The following is a 12,500-nucleotide window of genomic DNA, read 5'->3' as shown; positions in this document are numbered from 1 at the left end:
GACTCACGCAAGACATCCGTGTAACGATCGTCCGGTTTTTAACGTCCGTCCTCTTTTTCTCCTACAGCCGTTTCTCTTCTCTCGACGATTCCAGCGGTTCCCGGTACGGGAACTCACGCAAGTGAAAAAGCGAGCGAGACGTACCGTCGGGTGGGTGTGTGTGTTCGGGGACTGGACGACCGCGCGACGTTAGGATGCGCGGTCCAGCGATAGACGACGAAGAGGCATGGGATGACCAACACTCTCTTTTCTCTATTCTCGAAGCGTCGAATTGCCATAAAAAAAAAATCACACGCGCGCACGACATAGTCGTACGCGCGTGTATACCTCGTCTCTCTCAAAGTTTTTTTCTCGAGCCTCGCCAAAGGGGATCGTCTTCTTCCTCGTCTACGATCTCTCCGACGACGACGACCGTACGAACAACTTCGTAACGGACTCACATGCGCATCTTCCTCGGGTACAGAAACGCTGCGGAAAACACCTCGAGCTTGTAGTTACAGCAGCACCCGTGTATAGCCGATCTTAGACACACGCTAGTTCGCACACGCGTTACATATATAATATGTAAGATTTCCGACGAACGTGGCTTTTCGGGAGCCAGGCGCGCGGGCAGAGAGATACACGACGACGGGGAAAATTCGTCCCGATACGAGTACGTGTACTCTCCGATCTCCGCGCGACGCTGGGGATCATACCTCCCTAAGTCGTCAGAGCGCTCGAAGAAATCTCGCGTGTGCGTTCCCGGATCTACGGCTGATACTTTCGGGGCTTGTAAAAAAGCACAGAGCGTGTAAAACGCAACGACGACCCATCGATGCGACGGTCCTCGTTGTTGTCAGTCGCTTTCGCGAAGAGACGGAGTGGGCATTCGATCCCTGGGGCTGTACGAGAGTCTTAAGAAAAGACGGTAGATTATGGCAAAGTTTCGCACGCCATCGAGTTTAGGTTTTTTTTTTGGTTCTCTCTTCTCTCCTCTCTCGACCGAGTTCCCATATTTGCTTTCTCTCTCAGTCTCGCCAAATATAATATTCTTTTAAGACGACGTCGGGGGCGCGGACCTTCGTGCGTCGAACACCGGCAAACGTAGCATATATCGCCTGATATGAAAAAAAAATCGGTCACGAGGAGAACACTACGAGTATATACGTTCGATAACCGATACACGAAGCGGTGCATAAGCGGGCGGTCGCCCTCGTAAGGACGACTCACGACGCCGCGAGCACTCACGCAGGTCCGTGACCGGTTCTCTCCGCTCTTATTCGTATCCCTTCGTATACCTTCGTCCGACTCTGAAACGTTCTCTTATAATTTTTAAGAAGAACGACGGCGGGTTGTCAAGGCAAGAAGGGACAGAGAGAGACAGAGGTAGAGTTTCGTAGTCTCCCGTGAACACGATAGATTATATATCGAGCATGCGTACGACTTGCACGGTCTCTGCACGACCGCGACGAACGCCGACGAGCGTCCAACAATCGCTCGTACGTCGCGTATGTTCTCTCCGTCCGCTCTTATTCGTATCCTCGTTCTTGTACCTTCGTCCGACTCTGAAACGTTCTCTTATATAAAGAAGAACGACGGCGGGTTGTTAAGGCAAGAAGGGACAGAGAGAGACAGATACGGAGAGTAACGATACGCAACGCAAGCAGTCTTAGGTTTACGTGAGCAACCCTCAGCCAGGCGTGGTCCAGGAATTGTATCCGTGGACCGCAATGTGCGTTCGAAATGTCGATGTTCATGTGTCCTGCAGTTCACACGTTGACGCGCAATTAGCTGCGTTCTTCATCGACCCACGAGCCAAGTGATCCACCGTTCAGGGTAATCTTTTATAAATTTACAACAGTTCAATACTCAAATGTACTCTTCTCGGTTCTAGCGAAGCCGAGTTCCGTCACGTTCGACCAACGGGAATCGAACGCGCAGAAGTCGCCATAGGATTGACGACACAAAAACGTTCGAAAAAAAAAGAAAACGACGAACGCGCGAAGATACGCGCGTTCGCCGGCCGGGCGTAAAGTACATTATGATATATAACAACCATCGAGATCGAAGCTCCGTTCGTCAGGAAACGACGGGGATATATACACCCGATTCTGAATCCTCTGTACAGCACACGATCTCGCGAACGAGTAAGCACGGTGGCTAGCCCATGTTATATATGTGTTTGATTCTACTCTCTCGTCCAATTATTCAAGAAACAGCGCGCGTGCATCTCTCCATCGTTCGGGTGATAGTAAAGATTCGATGGGATTCGCGCGGCCGTCCGCCTCGAGCGGTCTTTCGTCCCAATATCCAGAAGCAGAGTTTGAAAAACTCTAGCGACGGCACGGGTGTCCGACTCACGACATCGAGGTTTCGAAGCCGGCGATCCCCTCCGAACGGATGGCGACCACGCGACCGACTGAAAGCATGAAAAATCGACGAAAGATAGAACACATCTCCGTTCGGGTGGTGTTTTTTCTTTAAAAAAAAAAAAAAAAACAAAAATTCGATGGGACTCGCAGCCATCGTCCTCGCGCGGTCTTTCGTCCCGATATCCAGAAGCAGAGTTTGAAAAACTCTAGCGACGGCACGGGTGTCCGACTCACGACAACGAGGATAGACAGCCGGTCCCCTCCGAACGGGTTATGCGATGATAAACTCGATGAAACTTTAGTCTCGTTCAGGTAGTGTGTGTCTTGTAAATCAAAAATTCGATGGGACACGCATCCATCGTCCTCGCGCGGTCTTTCGTCCCAACATCCAGAAGCAGAGTTTGAAAAACTCTAGCGACGGCACGGGTGTCCGACTCACGACAACGAGGATAGACAGCCGGTCCCCTCTGAACGGTATATTATATATGAGATGATAGACGACAAACTGGATGAAACTTTAAGTCTCGTTCAGGTAGTGTGTAAATCAAAAATTCGATGGGACTCGCATCCGTCGTCCTCGCGCGGTCTTTCGTCCCGATATCCAGAAGCAGAGTTTGAAAAACTCTAGCGACGGCACGGGTGTCCGACTCACGACAACGAGGAAAGACAGCCGGTCCCCTCTGAACGGTATATTATATGAAACTTTAAGTCTCGTTCAGGTAGTGTGTAAGTCAAAAATTCGATGGGACTCGCATCCGTCGTCCTCGCGCGGTCTTTCGTCCCGATATCCAGAAGCAGAGTTTGAAAAACTCTAGCGACGGCACGGGTGTCCGACTCACGACAACGAGGATAGACAGCCGGTCCCCTCTGAACGGTATATTATATATGCGATGATAGACGACAAACTGGATGAAACTTTAAGTCTCGTTCAGGTAGTGTGTAAATAAAAAATTCGATGGGACTCGCATCCGTCGTCCTCGCGCGGTCTTTCGTCCCGATATCCAGAAGCAGAGTTTGAAAAACTCTAGCGACGGCACGGGTGTCCGACTCACGACAACGAGGAAAGACAGCCGGTCCCCTCTGAACGGTATATTATATGAAACTTTAAGTCTCGTTCAGGTAGTGTGTAAGTCAAAAATTCGATGGGACTCGCATCCGTCGTCCTCGCGCGGTCTTTCGTCCCGATATCCAGAAGCAGAGTTTGAAAAACTCTAGCGACGGCACGGGTGTCCGACTCACGACAACGAGGATAGACAGCCGGTCCCCTCTGAACGGTATATAATATGAAACTTTAAGTCTCGTTCAGGTAGTGTGTAAGTCAAAAATTCGATGGGACTCGCATCCGTCGTCCTCGCGCGGTCTTTCGTCCCGATATCCAGAAGCAGAGTTTGAAAAACTCTAGCGACGGCACGGGTGTCCGACTCACGACAACGAGGATAGACAGCCGGTCCCCTCTGAACGGTATATAATATACATTATGCGACGGTAGACGATCAACTAGACGAAACTTTAGTCTCGTTCAGGTGGTGTAAAAAAAATTCGATGGGATACGCACGCACGGCTGTCGTCGTCCTCGAGCGGTCTTTCGTCCCAATATCCAGAAGCAGAGTTTGAAAAACTCTAGCGACGGCACGGGTGTCCGACTCACGACATCGAGGCTTCGAAGCCGGCGGCGTTCCCCTCTGAACGAACTTCGGCTAGACTAGTTACGAATCGTTGCTACACATCGTCTTCATCGTCGTCGTCGTCGACATCGACATCATCATCATATCATCATCATCATCATCATCATCATCATCGGTCATCGTCGCATAGCGGGCCAACATCCACGCGATGCGTCTTCGTTCTAGGTTACCCGATCCACGAGTATGTTACACGTGGTTTCGTTATTTCGAACGAAACGACATACGAAGAGCACACGCCCTTTGGGTAGGAAGCACGTTTCGAGAACGACGAGAGTTTCGATGAAAGAGACGAGAGAAGTCGACGCAGAAGGTATCCATGGATCTTCGAAGAGAACCTTCGAAGATGTATATCGGTATCCTTTCGCTCTGCGCGACTCGCTACAAGTTCTTTCGCTCTCGTCGACTCGTTCTAGACGCTTCGTTCGATCCCAAAGAGGAGTCTTCGATATGTCCCGTTGCTAGGAGGAGAACAAACGCAACACAGACCACGAAACATAGAAGAGAATAGGCGAGCATGATCACTCCGACACGAGGCACTTTAGAGATTTTCTTATTAGTTTGCATGGACTTTTATATTTCGTTTGTACGGTTTCCACGATGCAAATACGAAATACGAGATCGTGACGGCGGGTCTTTCTGTGTACGGCCTCTCGCAGGCGCCACGACTGCATTTCTCTTTACACCTGGTTTCCATCGTAATTTTTTCGTTTGATATCGAGCCTTAACTTTTGTTGGCTCTTTCGAAGCTAGAGTTCCCTTTTATTAGAATTTCATATATATATATATTATATGTTATATGTTTTATTCGGAGACGGCGGGTCTTTCTGTTTACGACCTCACGCAGGCGCCTCGAATAAGTTTCATTCGCATTTCGTTTTTATACTTGTATATATATATCTCTTCATCCCGATGATCGAGAGAGAGTGCCACCTTCTCTTCGTATAATTCCGTAGCTGGAGGGTCGTCTCCTCCTTAAGAATATTTCTATTCGTGCCAACGGAGGTTGCCAAGCTCCCTGGCGTTTTCGTTTGTTAAAGTATATAGCTTGTTAATACGTCGTATATACTTTCGTCGATACAGGAGGAGTACGGCTCCTTACCGACCATTGTGATATATATTTCATAGTTTTTATATGTGTTCAAGTCAAATTCTTTTGGTATCGTATCGTTAATGATCCTTCCGCAGGTTCACCTACGGAAACCTTGTTACGACTTTTACTTCCTCTAAATGATCAAGTTTGGTCATCTTCCCGGTAACATCGGCAATGCTTATCACATTGGCCGCGCACCAGTCCGAAGACCTCACTAAATCATTCAATCGGTAGTAGCGACGGGCGGTGTGTACAAAGGGCAGGGACGTAATCAACGCGAGCTTATGACTCGCGCTTACTGGGAATTCCTCGTTCATGGGGAATAATTGCAAGCCCCAATCCCTAGCACGAAGGAGGTTCAGCGGGTTACCCGGGCCTTTCGGCCAGGGAAAACACGCTGATTCCTTCAGTGTAGCGCGCGTGCGGCCCAGAACATCTAAGGGCATCACAGACCTGTTATTGCTCAATCTCGTGCGGCTAGAAGCCGCCTGTTCCTCTAAGAAGATTTGTTTGTACGTTGGTAGTAAAAACCCACCGACCGAAGCCGGGGGCCTTCGAGATACCATAAGTTACGTCTATTTAGCAGGCTAGAGTCTCGTTCGTTATCGGAATTAACCAGACAAATCGCTCCACCAACTAAGAACGGCCATGCACCACCACCCACCGAATCAAGAAAGAGCTATCAATCTGTCAATCCTTCCGGTGTCCGGGCCTGGTGAGGTTTCCCGTGTTGAGTCAAATTAAGCCGCAGGCTCCACTCCTGGTGGTGCCCTTCCGTCAATTCCTTTAAGTTTCAGCTTTGCAACCATACTTCCCCCGGAACCCAAAAGCTTTGGTTTCCCGGAAGCTGCCCGCCGAGTCATCGGAGGAACTTCGGCGGATCGCTGGCTGGCATCGTTTATGGTTAGAACTAGGGCGGTATCTGATCGCCTTCGAACCTCTAACTTTCGTTCTTGATTAATGAAAACATTTTTGGCAAATGCTTTCGCTTCTGTCCGTCTTGCGACGATCCAAGAATTTCACCTCTAACGTCGCAATACGAATGCCCCCATCTGTCCCTATTAATCATTACCTCGGGGCTCCGAAAACCAACAAAATAGAACCGAGGTCCTATTCCATTATTCCATGCACACAGTATTCAGGCGAAGGTAGCCTGCTTTAAGCACTCTAATTTGTTCAAAGTAAACGTATCGGCCCACCTCGACACTCAGTGAAGAGCACCGCGATGGGATATTAGTTGGACCGCCCGCGAGGAGCTAAGCCCACCGATAGGACGTACCACATAATGCCAGTTAAACACCGCGAGCGGTGAACCGACACTGTGACACACAGATTCAACTACGAGCTTTTTAACCGCAACAACTTTAATATACGCTATTGGAGCTGGAATTACCGCGGCTGCTGGCACCAGACTTGCCCTCCAATTGGTCCTCGTTAAAGGATTTAAAGTGTACTCATTCCGATTACGGGGCCTCGGATGAGTCCCGTATCGTTATTTTTCGTCACTACCTCCCCGTGCCGGGAGTGGGTAATTTGCGCGCCTGCTGCCTTCCTTGGATGTGGTAGCTGTTTCTCAGGCTCCCTCTCCGGAATCGAACCCTGATTCCCCGTTACCCGTTACAACCATGGTAGGCGCAGAACCTACCATCGACAGTTGATAAGGCAGACATTTGAAAGATGCGTCGCCGGTGCTAGATGACCATGCGATCAGCACAAAGTTATTCAGAGTCACCAAAACAAACGATGGACGGACAGACGAGCCATCCGCCACCGATTGGTTTTGATCTAATAAAAGCATTCCTACCATCTCTGGTCGGAATCTGTTTGCATGTATTAGCTCTAGAATTACCACAGTTATCCAAGTAAATGTAGGTATGATCTAAGAAACCATAACTGATTTAATGAGCCATTCGCGGTTTCACCTTAATGCGGCATGTACTGAGACATGCATGGCTTAATCTTTGAGACAAGCATATGACTACTGGCAGGATCAACCAGGGATCTTATTCGTATAACAATTCTTATAAATTTCGTTTAAGTTCTCTTCGTGTCGTAGGTGGGACGTAAGCACCGTACGACGAGACTTTTCGTTCTTAAGATAGATATATCTATAAAATATATCTCCTAGCGACGTTCGAGATACACCCATAGTTCAGTAATAATCTTCGAACGCCGCTCGCAGCCACTTTGTAATTCTCAACTCCACCTCCTCTCTTCTCTCTCTCTCTTTCTCATAGTCTTATATAAAATGTTTAGAATCGTACTTCTAAAGGAACATTTCCATAATGCTGTCTTCGTGTAAAAAGACTTATTAGAATATCTTAGCGGTAAAGCACGTATACGCACCTCACGCTGAACGAACAAGCGCGTATCCCAGTGCGTCGCGCTGGACATACCGTAAGAATATTCTTTCAATCGGTAGAACATTTTCGGCAGAAGACATACTACGCAAAGATAGTACGCTCCTACCGCCTCATCGGATACTTCTGCGAAAGCAGAAGTTTTTATAGAAAGCAGACGGTTATACTCTTTTGAATGAATCGATGCTCAGTTAGTACAAGCACACACGCATCTAACAATTTTTGTTAGAATACGTACACACAGGTCACCAGCTTCCCGACTCAGGGGAACCTTGCCACGATATTTGGTCATTACGTCCAGGACAGCGACCCGCGGCGCAGCAGTGTAGAGAAAAAACCAGAACGAGAACGGAGGAACAGTCGAGAAATAGCGTAAAATACACTAAGACTCGAGGAGCGGTGACTGAATTCTCAACCGAGGCCGTAGAATAGCCACGCGCTCAACGCTGTTCCGACCGAACCGTCCGGCTCGACGTCTCTCTTATAGATACGAAAGCGCCAGCCGGAAGGCCGGCGCCGGCCGGGCTAGCGGCCGCGCGCTTACGGTGCAAAACCTCCGTAGCAACGTACCGTTCGGAAGGGACGCTGGAACTTAGTCTCGCGAACGCTCGATCACTACTATACAAAGCCAATATCCAACCATCGAAATACATTACCAGACGTTTTATTAACATAATAGAAATGCATTTTTACCAAAAAATTAATTTTTTTTTTCACCGAAAAATTGCATCAGTAAACATACTCTTTTATCGAATACGGACAAAAAATAAGTTTATAATCAATTACAATACGTTAAAATAAGTAGAAATATGCAAAAAAATATATACCTTGTAACGTTAATTAACGAAAAAATTAGAAAAATATCCCAGTCGTGTCAGTTCGACGAACGCTAATTTTTTGAAAAAATCGATAAAAATGTTTAATCCCGACGTATTTAATAGAGATAGAACGATTCCCGTAAAAAAATTTATACCTTGTAACGCTTTTTAACGAATAAACTCGAAAAAACTTTTTCGCCCTCGGAATTTTTCTAAGTCCCAACGTACCGGCTCGGAATTTTTCTATGTTCCAACGACCGGTCGTGTCGGTCCAAACGTTTTTATATCCGTCTGCCGACGATATAAACGCTTAATCCCGACGTATTTTATCGAGTTATAACGATTTCTTGAAAAATATTCGTACGTTATAACGCTTTTTAACGAATTAATCGAAAAAGAGTGTTCGGTCCGAAAATTTTCTAAGTACGAACGACCGGCCGCATAGGTCCGTTTTTAAAAATCGTTCTCGGACGGAAATAAACCATTAATCCCGACGTATTTCGTCGAGTTACGTCGATTTATGCAAAAAAATTCATACCTTGTAACGCTTTTTAACGAATAAACTCGAAAAAACTTTTTCGCCCTCGGAATTTTTCTAAGTCCCAACGTACCGGCTCGGAATTTTTCTATGTTCCAACGACCGGTCGTGTCGGTCCAAACGTTTTTATATCCGTCTGCCGACGATATAAACGCTTAATCCCGACGTATTTTATCGAGTTATAACGATTTCTTGAAAAATATTCGTACGTTATAACGCTTTTTAACGAATTAATCGAAAAAGAGTGTTCGGTCCGAAAATTTTCTAAGTACGAACGACCGGCCGCATAGGTCCGTTTTTAAAAATCGTTCTCGGACGGAAATAAACCATTAATCCCGACGTATTTCGTCGAGTTACGTCGATTTATGCAAAAAAATTCATACCTTGTAACGCTTTTTAACGAATAAACTCGAAAAAACTTTTTCGCCCTCGGAATTTTTCTAAGTCCCAACGTACCGGCTCGGAATTTTTCTATGTTCCAACGACCGGTCGTGTCGGTCCAAACGTTTTTATATCCGTCTGCCGACGATATAAACGCTTAATCCCGACGTATTTTATCGAGTTATAACGATTTCTTGAAAAATATTCGTACGTTATAACGCTTTTTAACGAATTAATCGAAAAAGAGTGTTCGGTCCGAAAATTTTCTAAGTACGAACGACCGGCCGCATAGGTCCGTTTTTAAAAATCGTTCTCGGACGGAAATAAACCATTAATCCCGACGTATTTCGTCGAGTTACGTCGATTTATGCAAAAAAATTCATACCTTGTAACGCTTTTTAACGAATAAACTCGAAAAAACTTTTTCGCCCTCGGAATTTTTCTAAGTCCCAACGTACCGGCTCGGAATTTTTCTATGTTCCAACGACCGGTCGTGTCGGTCCAAACGTTTTTATATCCGTCTGCCGACGATATAAACGCTTAATCCCGACGTATTTTATCGAGTTATAACGATTTCTTGAAAAATATTCGTACGTTATAACGCTTTTTAACGAATTAATCGAAAAAGAGTGTTCGGTCCGAAAATTTTCTAAGTACGAACGACCGGCCGCATAGGTCCGTTTTTAAAAATCGTTCTCGGACGGAAATAAACCATTAATCCCGACGTATTTCGTCGAGTTACGTCGATTTATGCAAAAAAATTCATACCTTGTAACGCTTTTTAACGAATAAACTCGAAAAAACTTTTTCGCCCTCGGAATTTTTCTAAGTCCCAACGTACCGGCTCGGAATTTTTCTATGTTCCAACGACCGGTCGTGTCGGTCCAAACGTTTTTATATCCGTCTGCCGACGATATAAACGCTTAATCCCGACGTATTTTATCGAGTTATAACGATTTCTTGAAAAATATTCGTACGTTATAACGCTTTTTAACGAATTAATCGAAAAAGAGTGTTCGGTCCGAAAATTTTCTAAGTACGAACGACCGGCCGCATAGGTCCGTTTTTAAAAATCGTTCTCGGACGGAAATAAACCATTAATCCCGACGTATTTCGTCGAGTTACGTCGATTTATGCAAAAAAATTCATACCTTGTAACGCTTTTTAACGAATAAACTCGAAAAAACTTTTTCGCCCTCGGAATTTTTCTAAGTCCCAACGTACCGGCTCGGAATTTTTCTATGTTCCAACGACCGGTCGTGTCGGTCCAAACGTTTTTATATCCGTCTGCCGACGATATAAACGCTTAATCCCGACGTATTTTATCGAGTTATAACGATTTCTTGAAAAATATTCGTACGTTATAACGCTTTTTAACGAATTAATCGAAAAAGAGTGTTCGGTCCGAAAATTTTCCAAGTACGAACGACCGGCCGCATAGGTCCGTTTTTAAAAATCGTTCTCGGACGGAAATAAACCATTAATCCCGACGTATTTCGTCGAGTTACGTCGATTTATGCAAAAAAATTCATACCTTGTAACGCTTTTTAACGAATAAACTCGAAAAAACTTTTTCGCCCTCGGAATTTTTCTAAGTCCCAACGTACCGGCTCGGAATTTTTCTATGTTCCAACGACCGGTCGTGTCGGTCCAAACGTTTTTATATCCGTCTGCCGACGATATAAACGCTTAATCCCGACGTATTTTATCGAGTTATAACGATTTCTTGAAAAATATTCGTACGTTATAACACTTTTTAACGAGTTATTTGGAGGGGATCTTTCGGCCTTTTCGTAGCGGTGCGAAAAAATTCTAAGTTCCAACGTCCCAGTCACGTTGGTCCGGAGGATGAAATTTTTCAAAAAAATAAAGTGAAATCGCTACTTTCGACTAGATTTCGTCGAAACGTAACGATTTCACGCAAAATTTCGATACGTTATAACGCTTTTTAGCGAGTTATTTCGAGTTGAACTTTCGGTACTTTCGTAACGGGGCGAAAAAATTCTAAGTTCCAACGTCCCGGTCACGTTGGTCCGGAGGATGAAATTTTTTTAAAAAATAAAGTGAAATCGCTACTTTCGACTAGATTTCGTCGAAACGTAACGATTTCACGCAAAATTTCGATACGTTATAACGCTTTTTAGCGAGTTATTTCGAGTTGAACTTTCGGTACTTTCGTAACGGGGCGAAAAAATTCTAAGTTCCAACGTCCCGGTCAGGTTGGTCCGGAGGACGAAATTTTTTAAAAAAATAAAGTGAAATCGCTACTTTCGACTAGATTTCGTCGAAACGTAACGATTTCACGCAAAATTTCGATACGTTATAACGCTTTTTAGCGAGTTATTTCGAGTTGAACTTTCGGTACTTTCGTAACGGGGCGAAAAAATTCTAAGTTCCAACGTCCCGGTCACGTTGGTCCGGAGGATGAAATTTTTTAAAAAAATAAAGTGAAATCGCTACTTTCGACTAGATTTCGTCGAAACGTAACGATTTCACGCAAAATTTCGATACGTTATAACGCTTTTTAGCGAGTTATTTCGAGTTGAACTTTCGGTACTTTCGTAACGGGGCGAAAAAATTCTAAGTTCCAACGTCCCGGTCACGTTGGTCCGGAGGATGAAATTTTTTAAAAAAATAAAGTGAAATCGCTACTTTCGACTAGATTTCGTCGAAACGTAACGATTTCACGCAAAATTTCGATACGTTATAACGCTTTTTAGCGAGTTATTTCGAGTTGAACTTTCGGTACTTTCGTAACGGGGCGAAAAAATTCTAAGTTCCAACGTCCCGGTCACGTTGGTCCGGAGGATGAAATTTTTTAAAAAAATAAAGTGAAATCGCTACTTTCGACTAGATTTCGTCGATACGTAACGATTTCACTGATAATTTCGATGCGTTATAACGCTTTTTCTCGAGTTATTTCGACTCGAACGTTCGAACAGTGGCGAATATTTCAAAGTCCCTGCGACGCAACGATACGCTCTTACGCGTTGCTCGCTCGCTCCGCTCGCTCGAAAAAAAAATAGCCCAACCCAAAACCAATCCCTTTCGCGTTCGTTCTTCGATTTCATCGAAATCTTCGTTCGAACGCTCGGGATCGGTTTTGGGTTGGGCTATATTCGTCCGAGCGAGCGCAGCGAGCGAGCATTTGTCGCGATTATTTTCCTCGTTTTCGTCTCTCTCGTGAAACGGGAAAAAACGTGGAAAACGGGAAAAAACGGGAAAAAAACGGGAAAAAACGCGAAGAAACGGGAAAAAACGCGAAAAAACGTTTAAA

General features: G+C 45.3%; 1 long non-coding RNA gene and 2 other non-coding genes across 5 annotated transcripts in view; all 3 read right to left on the bottom strand.

Moving 5' to 3' along the window:
* LOC126877487 (uncharacterized) overlaps window positions 1–12,500 on the bottom strand; it is a 64,138-nt gene that overhangs the window by 132 nt on the left and 51,506 nt on the right. The window lies entirely within an intron of this gene.
* Window positions 1,664–1,818, bottom strand: LOC126877498 (5.8S ribosomal RNA). The gene has a single exon (XR_007695074.1). It is a non-coding gene; the product is annotated as a 5.8S ribosomal RNA (ribosomal RNA).
* Window positions 5,205–7,127, bottom strand: LOC126877492 (small subunit ribosomal RNA). Its single transcript, XR_007695071.1, has one exon. It is a non-coding gene; the product is annotated as a small subunit ribosomal RNA (ribosomal RNA).

This window comes from Bombus huntii, unplaced genomic scaffold, assembly GCF_024542735.1.
Source record: "Bombus huntii isolate Logan2020A unplaced genomic scaffold, iyBomHunt1.1 ctg00000176.1, whole genome shotgun sequence".
Lineage (NCBI taxonomy): Eukaryota > Metazoa > Arthropoda > Insecta > Hymenoptera > Apidae > Bombus > Bombus huntii.
Note: the sequence above shows the minus strand (reverse complement) of the source record. Positions and strands in the feature narration are given on the sequence as shown.